Here is an 11,736-nt window from a genome sequence, read left to right as displayed (position 1 = left end):
GGGCAAATCCTGCCGTTAACCAGTGGTGTGTCCTTGGAAATTTTCTGGTTTTTTTTTTTTTTTTAACTCCTTTACATCCGTTCCCTTATTGGAAAGACAGAATGTTTACCTGTAAGGCTGTGTAAGGAATGACAACATTTATGTGAAGCACTTGGCATACTGTCTGGAGCATGGTAAGTGCTTAACGAAGAGATTGTTTTCCTGTTGTCGTTATTTTACTGCTATTGTGCCAACTCCTAGGATAGACCTAGGGAAACAAAGATGGCTAAGGTATGGTCCTTGCCTCTAAGGAACACACACACACACACACACACACACACACACACACACACACACCCCTAAAAATATCACTGACATTTTGATGCACTTGGTAAAAAATAAAATAGCAAATGTGAGCTTACAATGAAAAGCAACCCTCTCCTGGCTTACCTCTCCCAAGCTTTAGTCCCATTCTTCTAAGGCAACCTTATTAGCTGTTTCTCTTTTACATTCTTTTGTGGCTTATTCCATAATTCAAAATAATAAGGTTATGTCACTGTTTCCTAATTTCATCAGCTTTAGAACATTCTATTGACTCCTTGTATGATAGTAGTAAGATGAGGATTTAGATCACACGGCCCTGTACTTCCCTTACCTCTTGTTTTCCTAATGTTTGGTAGTTATAGTATTTTTTAAAAATTTCTCAATTGCTGATATTTTAAACTTTAAATACTATGCTTAAACCTCTGCTTCTTGTTCTATCACATTTAGTTAGTATTTTACTCCTCTCTATGAAAGGTAAGTTTATCACTCTTTCTCTTTCATCTCTTACCTCCTGTGTGAAGTAGCCCAATTCTCTAAAATGCAATTTGATGAAGAACAAATTTGCTGAATTTGCCAACTTTAGGATTTGGGCATTTCATATTGATGTGATTGCTTTGGATTCCTCCTCAGCCATTTCATTGTTATGGAGGATGCAAGCCAACCTTTGAGTTAATCTAGAGCCCTTTTTTCAGCTGCACCTTTGCTTTTATGTTGTCAACATTCTTAAGATTTGCATTCAGTTCAACAATTATAGTAAAGGCTTCCCTGCTTTCTCTATGACTGATTAAATACTAAAAACGTTATAACCCCCCCAAATACATTTGTGTTATTATAATCAGTTAATTATTGCTCATGACAAGGAGGGACAATATGCTAGGATTACATGTCTCTCTCTAAGGGTCCAATATCAGGAGCTATGGGCTACCTGAAAAGGAGGAGGCACAGTAATACCAAGGTTGCATGCTTTTTCTTTTCTTTCACTCGGTCATATTAACATCATGTCACACTTTGCTTTGTATTTGGATTAGTACCTTCTTGTATAGCCTTTGGCCTTCCTGACATTTCTCATCTTTTTCTTTTTCCCTTTCTCCCTTTCTCCCTTCTTCTTTTCCTTTCCGACAAAAAGAAGAACATGTTTTACCACAGCCTCAAATTTAGTAAGCCTTTCAAACACAGAAACTCTGGCAGAGTCTCTGTCTCTCTCCTGGCCTTATGTGCTCCTACCCAAGTTTGGACGTGTTGCTGTCTTTGATATAGCTGTTCTTTTGAGATTTTTCTATACAAACATCCTAGGTGGGATCCACTGTTTCCTGCATCCTGTCTTCCTTCTGGGTTGTTCTTATTCATTTTTGATGGAGTACATTCCTAAGTAACTTCTTAGTAAGTCAGGAGTAGTTTTCTGAGGCATTGTTTGTCTGAAAATGTCTTTATTTGAGTCAATCTCATTTGAATGATGCTTGGCTGGGTATAAAATTCTATCTCCATACATCATTTTCTTCCAGTTTTTTCTGACACCCACTATTGCTTATGAGAAGTCAGCGTGTTTCTTAACTTGTGTAGGTAGTTATTCTTCCCCCACCCAACACCATGGAAGTTTTTACTATTTCCTTATTTGTGATATCATGTGTCTTGTTGTGGATGTTTCTGAATTGTATTGTGTTGGGTAAAGTCATTCTCTGATGACTTGTAACTTTCATTCTGGGGAAAATTTTTCCATTATTTTAATAAGTCCCTTCTTTTCATTTTCTTCACTTTTCTGTAACATCTATTAATTGGATCACAGCCTCCTAGAATGATAGAGATACGATTTCTATGTCTTATCTTTTCTGTCATATTTCTTATCTACTTGTGTTTTAGTTTTCCATTATAAAAGACTTACTTATACTTTAACTCTGCTATTAAGTTTTTAACTTATCTTTTAAAAATTTCAAACCTTCGTGCTTTTTGACTCTTCTTAAAGAATAACGTATGTATATAATAACATCAGACAAAACCCTAAGTTTATATATATATATTAGTTATATTATATGTAGCTAATATATATTATATATAAAGTTCATATATATTTTATGCAATATATTTTCATATTTCCCTTTAGATACCAGATGGTTTTATATTATATTATTGTTAGCTTTCTTGCTTGCTTGTGATTTGATACTTTTTATTCCTTGAATTATCTCTATTTCCTCAAATCAAGTTTTCTTTTAATTTTACATTCTTTTTTGTTGTTGTTGTTGTTGTTGTTTTCATGCTGTTGGTTTTCTTGGTTTTCCTGTGAATTCTTCAAGCTTTCTGATGTGCTTCCAATACAATCCCTTTCTGCTTGAGTTCATGAGTGAACTTTAGTTCTGGGCAAGGAAGGACTCTGCTTATTGTTCTCTCAAATTTATCCCACCTCATGAGGTGCTTATGATGAGAGGGAGAACTGAGTGGTTTGAAAGTAACTGAAAGCCTGCTCTCACAGTTATTTCTAATGCTAGCATATAAAACCTTACAAGTTCAGACTAGATAGAAGAAAGCCTAGCCTAAATCACTCAGAGATGTTTTAAAATATTATTTTCAATTTTTATGAGGAACTTTACCTGAGCTAAGAAAATATTGCAGGTAAAGCCCACTGGAGATCAAACAGATAAGGAAATATTCTATTTAAATGGTACCCCTGACACACTTGAGCCCTCTTCTGTAGTGTTTCATGTGGGACAAATGTGAGTTCCACCACAGTCTTATAACATTTGCATTCATTACTGAATAGGCATACTTATTTAATATGGAGATAAAAACTTAAATTCTACCCTAATCAGAATTAGATGTAGTGAAAATAAAAGTCATGAACTTTGTATTCCCAAAGAGAAAGCATGAGATGGTTCATTTTTATTTTTGTGTATATATGATATAGATGGCTTAATATTCAGTGGAGACTTATCAAATGATAATAATAACACTTTTATTAGATCATTGCCAGATTCAAATGGGAAATAATGTCATATAGATCCATTTTACTTTAAAACCAGCACAAAGATATACAGTATCAGTTTTCATTTTGGAATTGCTTTACCAGTGTCAATACTTCACATAAGTTCTTCAGACAAAAACAATTTGGTCTGAGAACACCTGCAAGTCTCTAGAACATTTACCCTAGTGCCTAACTCTAAGCTTATTATAAGTTCAGATGTTCTCACAGATTGTGACATATCTTCGTTATTATGAGCAAACAGTGTCTGTGTATTTAGGATCAACCTGAAATGGAAGCAAATGAGCTGTCCGAACATAAACTCAGCAGTTCTTGAGGTCAAGGACATACAGGGAGTCTCTGTCCAGTGCCTGTAGGATTTCAGTAGATTTCCCTCTACATTGGAGGAAGAGACTAAGGCTTGTAGGCAGTGAGTCCATGGCTGAAGGATTCATCTTTATCTTAGTTGACTACTGAGGTCTCTAATGACCACATCAAGTCACATGCCCAAAGTCCCACAGCCAGGGAGCAGCCTTGGGGGATTCAAACGTCTCCACCACACCCAAATGTGGAGATGCAGTACATTTGGATGTGGCCATGGGTCTGGGCAACTGAGGGAAGGGGTAATGCTAATAGGGCAATGGGACCCTATAGAGGTTTGAGGGAGATCTATAGCGCAATCTATTTTCATTTTGCCCGAAGCCAGACCATGTCTGGACTCCAGCTCGTTGGTCAGGGTTGCAGAGCTGTACTTTCAGATGCTTTTCGGTGAATGATTAGACGAGGTGTATCGATGTTTTCCTAAACCACGTTGCCTCTCCAATCATTAACGTGGCCCTTTATCTTCTCTCTCGTCACCCAATCTTCTCTTCTTTGAAGTCAGTTGTGAAAGAGATAAAGTCCTAAAATCACATCTCAACCTTAGGTCTTTCCCACAACATGTCAGAGTGGATCTATTTGAAAGACACCCAACCTCTGGCCCTCTCTATATTTAGTCCCGCCTCCCCCCACCCCATCTCTGACCCAGTCACTTCTCTGCGAAAACTCTTCATGGATCCCTGCTGACTCCAGAACAAGGTTTGGTTTCTTGCTCTGGATACCCCAAGATACCCCATTTGTCTTCCAGACATAGCTCTTGCACCCTCCACGGCCAGTCAAATGGAAAGCTCCTTGGTTCCCTCCACACAGTTTTTCTGCATTGAGGCTTTGCTCTTGCTGCCACCTTGGATGCCCCGGCTTGCCCATCTCTGCATATTTAAATTCTACTTGTTTTCAGGTCCACGTCAAAAGCCAGGAACTCCACCCAGCCTCTCTGGTCTGACAACTGTGGCTTTCCCTAACAATAACTAAGGCTCTTGTACACCCAAGCACCCTCTTAGAGCTTTACATGGGGACCTCATTTCATCCTTACAACCTGTGAGGAAGGGACTAGTCTCAGGTGACAAAACTGAGGCTGAAAAAGGTTAACTTGCCTAAGGATCTCAAGCTATGAGTGCTGGAAGCAGGATAGGAACCCAGGTGTGTCTCAACTCGTAGCTGGCTTTCCAACCTTCTGGGATGCTCCAAGGCCCTTAGTTTATGTAAGTGGGGTCTCTCCCACTGTAAAAGCTCTAATGTCTCAGTGAGAGGGAGAATGTCCAATTCACATTGGTTTTCCTGGATAAATGCAGAATGGACTGGGTGCTGGATAAAGTGTGAGGAAAAGGAGGGGTTTCTTCTCCATGGAGGGACAGTAGCACTTGTAACTGGGCCCCCCCTGTGGCCTACTGGGTGGTAGGTTTTTGTCCCTCCCTCCTTCTCAGATGCCCAGAGTGCTTCCTGTCCCTTGCCATTCCATCCTGTTCCCCCTACCCTCCTGCTTCCTTTGTCTGCCCAACTGCCCAAGGGGCAGAAAGTGGGTGCTCTGGGAGACCCCACAGCCCTCCTCCCACGTCTCTGCTTCCACCCAAGCTGGTTTGAACTCCTTCCCACCTTCATGCATCTTTCCTTTCCTGGGTTCTCCAGGACTGGAATATCCATCTTCCCTATTGTGGCACTGTGACTTTGTCATATCCTAATTGGAAATAAAGCCCTGCCTCGGTGCCTTAACTGAGTACAACCAGCTCCTCTGAATGCCGCTTCTCAGATGCCTCCAGCACTCGAAATCAGTGCTGTGTCCAGACTCTGAATTATGGGCTGCCAGGTAATTGATCCATCCCTCCATTAACGCATATTTGTCACGGTCTTATTATGTGTGGGGTCCTGATGAGGTTGCAATGAACAAAGAGTAATTGTCCCTGTCTTTCTGGACCCTTACGGTCGAGTATAATGTACTATAATTGGTTTCTGGGTGTCATCTTGTCTCCTCACCTAGACTGTTAATTCTTTGCTGGTAAGAACCTTATTTTCTGGCCTTTTGTGGCCTCCACACAGTTTAATACAGTACTGAGCACAACGTAGAAACAGAAGAAATGGATAATGTGTAGTGAATTATAAAACATTTACAGTTTAAGAAGCATTTTTCACATATACGATAACATTTTTAAATTGAATCATTAATCCCATGAGGTAGGCAGAGTAAAACTGAAGAATGTTGTTTCTGAGTAGTTTAATGATCTTATAGTTCCTAAAGTCCAAATTCAGTAAATATTGTTTATCATTTATTAAATGAGAATAGGGGAAACTGCCTTTCCCGTTTCTTTTTGTTCAGAGCAGGGATTTATATGCACTGAACCTTATGTGCATGTGTTTTGAAAAAAATAATATGGAAGGGCTAAGAATGAAAAAAAAAAAAAAAATCCTATTCCCACTCTTCCTTATCCCCTGTTCTACTTTCCAGAAACAATCAATTTTAACTTTCTGTTTTTGTTTCTTTTGCATGTGAGAAAAATGAAAATAATTGTGGGCAGAGGGCAGATGCTAGTGGATTGCAAATGTGATCACAGATTCCTCCTATCCTGTTATGTTCACCCCTTTGCAAAGTGACCTCATAGCTCCTTCCATCAAGAGGCAGAGTCTCTTTCTTCACCCCTTGAATCTGGGCTGGCCCTGGGACGTCCTTTGTCCTGTAACATAGGCAGACATGACATTTTGCAAATTTTGAGACTAGGCTTCATTCAGTGGGCCTTGCAGCTTCTGTCTTTGACTTTTTGGAATGCTGTTCTGAAACTGTCATTTAAGCAAGCTGGTCTAGCCTACAGAAGAGTGAGAGGCTACGTGGAGGAGAGCTGAAGTAGCCTCGCTGACAGCTAGCACAGACAAGTGAGGACCTCAGACTGACCAGCCCAGCCATGTCTTGAGGGGAACGCAGTCCAAGAGTGAGCCCAAGACAAAGCAACAGAGGAACTTCCCAGCAAATCCGCAGAATTATGAGAAATAGCATATAGTTGTTGTCTTAAGAAACTTAGTTTCTTTATCTAGTTTCAGCATTGTCCATTAATTTCCTGCTGTGACAAATGAGGACTTAGTTCATTACTTCACTCTCTTCCGCCACATACCCTCACTTCGTAATTTTGTCAGGGTTTCTCTTTTCCTCATCTTTGTAAACTTAAAATAGTTAAGCCTACATTATTTGTTCTATGAATAATATCTATTGACTCCCCACTTTTTAAGATGAAAACATTATTGCTCCCTCCCTTTTTCCCACCTGTATCATTCCCTTTCACCTCCCAGTTTCTTTAGGCTCTACTTTTTCTTTCCTTTTTAAAAGATTTTTAATTGAAGAATAATTATACCCAAAAGTGCAGAAATCGTAAGTGTCAAGTTTGATAAATTTTTGAAAGGAGGAACCTGGGAAACAACAAAGGTTGGGTTTCTATTTCAAGCCAGAGCAAATGAAAGAAAAACAGATAATGAGCTGTAACCCTCCACTTCTAGTGTCACAACATTTCAGGCTAAGCATGTTATCCTTGCTTCTATTAGGTTGCTGCAAAAGTAATTGCTGTTTTTGCAATTATTTTTAACCTTTTAAACTGCAATTACTTTTGCACCAACCTCGTACCGCTTCTTCATGACTCACAAGCAACAACATTTAACCAGAGCAAGCACACTTACACGTTTTGTTTATGATTACTGTCATATTTGTTTATTAGAAAACTAAAATAGAATAGCGTTTATACTCCTATATGTATTCGCTTACTTTTATTATTATCTTTCAGTAAGATTTTTTTATGAGACTACAGATTTGGAATGTTTTCCCCAATCTTAACTTTCCTGGGTGTCCTGTTTTTTATTATTATTATTATTATTATTATTATTATTATTATTAAGCGTAATTCCACACCTTGATAGTTTTAGAAACAGAGCTACCACAGGAAGGATCAACTCATCACTGCTCCCTCCCCTTAGGGTCTGGCTCACTTATCTGTTGTCTTTATCTGCTTCTTCCCTTTCCTTTTTCTTTCCCTCCCTTCCTCTTCTATTTTTCTTGTTTTGAATTTTGGTGTTGAGAGATTTTCCTCACTTTCTTGTGACCTCAGCGATGCATTTAAAGTCATGTTTGTTGTAATTTATGCCAGACTTAGTTTCTAGCAGCAGGACGCTTCAGAATATTCCACCTACTATGCTCCCACAAGTGGAGGTCTCAATCCACTTGTCGTCTTGCATAAATGCACTAAAATCTCTCATCCATCCATGGTCCCTTCTGGTTCTCTTCATTGTTGTTGACTTTGTCTTTTTTTTTCATTCCTTTAGTTTCATGTTAGTGTAGTCTCTGGAGAAAGAAGAGATAAATGTGTGTGTGCTCATGCATTATTCTGAATCACAAGCCGGAACAATTTTGTCAAACTTAAGATGTAAATATGCTCTGCTTTGTTCTTCAATGGTTTTCATTGCACACCAAAAAGACAGATTAAAAAAAAAAAAAAAGAAAAGAAATGTCAACCTAAGTTCTAAGGAAAACAAAATTGTCATTCAGTTAATACACTTCAAAATGATGAAAAAAATATTAAACACTTTCAGAAAGTGATTTTCAAAGATTTTTTCAAAAGTAAATCTAATTTATTTTATGTAGGGGGTCATTGCTTACATATTTATTGATTTAAAATATTTCATTTGTTTAAATAAATGATATTATAAAGTAACAGTTTACCTTTGGATTTTTGTAACATTAATAACTCTTATTCACTGAGACTATGGCCACTCACATGGACATAGTTAAAAGGCCTTCTTAAAAATAAGTTTAAAGATTTCTCTTTTCTGATTTTAATGTCTGATTTAATGTCTAACAAGTCCCTCTTTTGAGCAGTATACTTTTCAGTTGATAATAATATCTTTACATTAATTTGATCGGAACATTTAGAAATATACTTTCAAAAATATCTGCAGAAATAGAAATCTCCTCTAGCACTGTTTGTATAGTTCAATACTGTAGAAAAATCATGGATAAGGGGATCTCTAGGATAAAAAATAAACTACTTTCTTTCTGTGCATATACCTCGGCAACAGATAGTTGTCATTGTCTTATCCACCCATTATCCAGACTCCTTCCTTACAGTGGCCCAAATGACTTCCAGAGCAACAGCGCTCTTAAATATGTGCAGAGATATGACAATTCAGTGGCTGCTCTTCCTTTCAGAATCCAAAGGCTCTGGTCATTGTGTTCTTCAAGTCAAAACCCTGGAAGCAGACAAGAAGGCCTAAGGCATATGCTTAGCTAATAAGTCTGTCTGTCTATCTACCTATCTATTTATCTATCTATCATCTATCTATCTTTGTGTGTCTGTCTGTTACAAGGATGAGATAATGATTGGAGTCATTTAGTCAATCAATGATCTGCCAGAGTCCTTGAGCTCTTCCTGCCACTAACATCTATTTCTGTCTCTTCCCTGCTTGATTTCTTTTGTCTCTTCTTCAGTTACGTGAGCATCCTTCCCATGTATTCTGTTTCTGCCTAAGCTACCTAGTTATGATCCTTTTGTAGTTCATAAGTGTGATGATTGGGTGTTCACGCTCTTGTGCGAGATGTGCCTCCCTCAAACCTTGTTACAACATCAGCACATTACCTGTCTGACATGAAAAAACAAACACACAAAAAACCTACCTAGTTATTATTTTCTCTTGTTTGCTAAAAAACCACCCTAATGTGATTCACTGTATGACACCATATGAGCAAGCAGTGTTATAGTAACTGATGTCAGCAGCATTGGTCAAACCTGCTTAGCTCCACCAGCTGGAACTGTGGGATCAAGCAGACAAGAAGACAATCTTCATCCTCACTAGTGTTCAGGAACATAAAAGAAATGATCTGACACAGCAGAATTTAATGCTACTCCGCTTTGATTTTTTTTTTTTCAAACTTGGAAAAGGAATCAGATTCTGTGTAAATAGCTTTCTCAGAAACACAGGGAACGTCTTCATATAGCCATTAATTCCCCTCAGCCAGTTTCAAAAGAGTAGAGAGGTTGTACTCGTTTGGTAAAATTGTTCCTACTTTCTATATTTTCTATTAACTTCTTTAAGTATTAAAATAACTTTGTGCGAGATTTCGACATAAAGAAAATAATATAATAAAAATCCATGTACCAATGCTCCACATAGGACTAGGTTCAGGAGCTCACAACAGAAAAATGAAAAAAAAAATATGGCTTTAGAAAGTTGATTTTTCTGCATAACAAGAAGTTTGGAGGCAGGTGGTCCAAAACTGATATGGTATCTTAGAAATGCCCTCAAAGAGCAGACGGCTCTCTTGCTTCTTCTCCACCCTTAGCACCCTCTTCAGTGGCCTCCATCCTCATGACTTAAAGATGGCTGCTGCCATGGTCACCTTTTTTATTCCAGGCAGGAAGAAGACAGAAAAGGGCCTTCTCCATAGATAGAACTTTGTTCTTTGTTTTACTGCATCAGGAAGCCCTTCCCTGCCACTTTTGCCTACTTCTTCTTGGCCAGAACAGTGACATATGTCCATTCTAGGCTACAAGGGGCTTTGGAAAAATGACATTACCTACCTCATCAAAATTGGGAGTCCATTAATAAGAAAGGAAGAGAGAATGGGTATTGGGTAAGCAACCCACCAATATCTACTGCCACCAAGGATTTCACAGATGTTAATATCTCACAAATTTGCTTCAGATCTTTTGTTTTCTTTTAAAGATGTAAAACATTACAAATAAAACTAAAGGCCCATCTTCATCTCTTTTCCTCCCTTCCGCCCTAGAGGTAACGATTATCTCTAAGTTGGTTTGTGTAACTCCCAGATAGATTTGAATACTTTTACGCCATACAGAGGTTTGGTTTCTGATAATGTTGGCTAGGTAATTCAAGCCCTTCCTTGTGACAAATACATCCAAATGTTATCTAAACTGTATATATATTCTAAACTATATTTTAAAATCTAGTAAAAGTATTATAGAAATGACAAGATTATAAAGAACTATCAGGCCAGAATTTAAAGAAAAGGAGGACTAGGGAGGTAAGTTGAACACCAACTGCCCTCAGCTCCGAGGCAGTCCTTACTGTAGTGGCCTGGCATTGGATTCAGGGCAGATTTCTTTCTGTTTCATGTCCTCCAAATGGTGTGGTAAGCTTGATATCAATGAGGGTTTCCCATTGGATTCTCAGTCTCAGGGTGAGCCCTGAGCCATTATTTCCTGTTTTCTCACTCCAGGAGGTTATCAAAACTGAAGTCCAAGTTTGCCTCGATCAACAAAAGCCCTCAGGGCAAAAGCAGTTTCAATTCTCAGGTGTCCTACTTGCACAGATGGGCTATCCATGAAGGAAAGGACAAATGAACATTAGAAACGCTACTAATGTTTACCATTTCTCAGGCATTTTTTTCCTAACCTTATCACTTCCTTCTATATTCTTCAAATTTGCTGTTTGCTTTGTCTGCTTGGACAAAGCAAATCAATTGATTTTTTCTTTATTAATATAGTTATTGAAAGTAATTGATTTCTTCTCTATAAGTACTGCTTTATCTACATCCCAAAAGTTTTGATATACAGTGTTTTATTGTGACTTATTTCTAAAACATTTCTAGTTTTTTTGACCTATAAATTATGTAAAAATGTATATATTTTATAAGTATATATATGAAATATATGATAAATTCAGAAAAGTGCATACTCATAAAAAGATAAATGTTTACAGAATGAACATATGCATGTAAACACCACCCAAATCAAGAAATAAAACAAAGATCTTACCATCTTTGTCTTTTAATTAAATTGTTGAGTCCCTTTACATTGAAAGTCATTTTTTCTAAAGTACCATTCATAATTTTCCTTTAAGCATACTTTTTTTTTTCTTTTAGATTATTTTATGATCAGAAGTTTTATAGTTCTAAGCCCCATAATTTTTATGTTTGCCAACACTTTTCATGAAGGTTTACTGCTTTGAGAGTTTTAAAATTTTGGATTGAGAATTCATATTCAGCATGCTTGCTCTGTTGAGAATGCCACCCAAACTCAGTTGAGGAAATATTCCTTCACAAAGTTTCTGTGTTTACTCCTGCTAGGCAATGTAAATCTGAACCCTTAATAAAGAATCGACCAGGGATTTTGACTTCT

At 37.7% G+C, this 11,736-nt stretch overlaps 1 non-coding gene across 1 annotated transcript; it reads left to right on the top strand.

Moving 5' to 3' along the window:
* The first annotated feature begins 9,140 nt into the window (after positions 1 to 9,140).
* On the top strand, positions 9,141 to 9,244 carry LOC141570944 (small nucleolar RNA U13). The gene has a single exon (XR_012495383.1). It is a non-coding gene; the product is annotated as a small nucleolar RNA U13 (small nucleolar RNA).
* The last annotated feature ends 2,492 nt before the right edge of the window (positions 9,245 to 11,736 follow it).

The sequence above is a fragment of the Rhinolophus sinicus genome, chromosome 3 (assembly GCF_057876585.1).
Source record: "Rhinolophus sinicus isolate RSI-liver-muscle chromosome 3, RSI-T2T, whole genome shotgun sequence".
NCBI classification, from domain to species: Eukaryota; Metazoa; Chordata; class Mammalia; order Chiroptera; family Rhinolophidae; genus Rhinolophus; species Rhinolophus sinicus.
The sequence above is the reverse complement of the archived record's forward strand: the minus strand, read 5'-3'. Positions and strand labels throughout refer to the sequence as shown.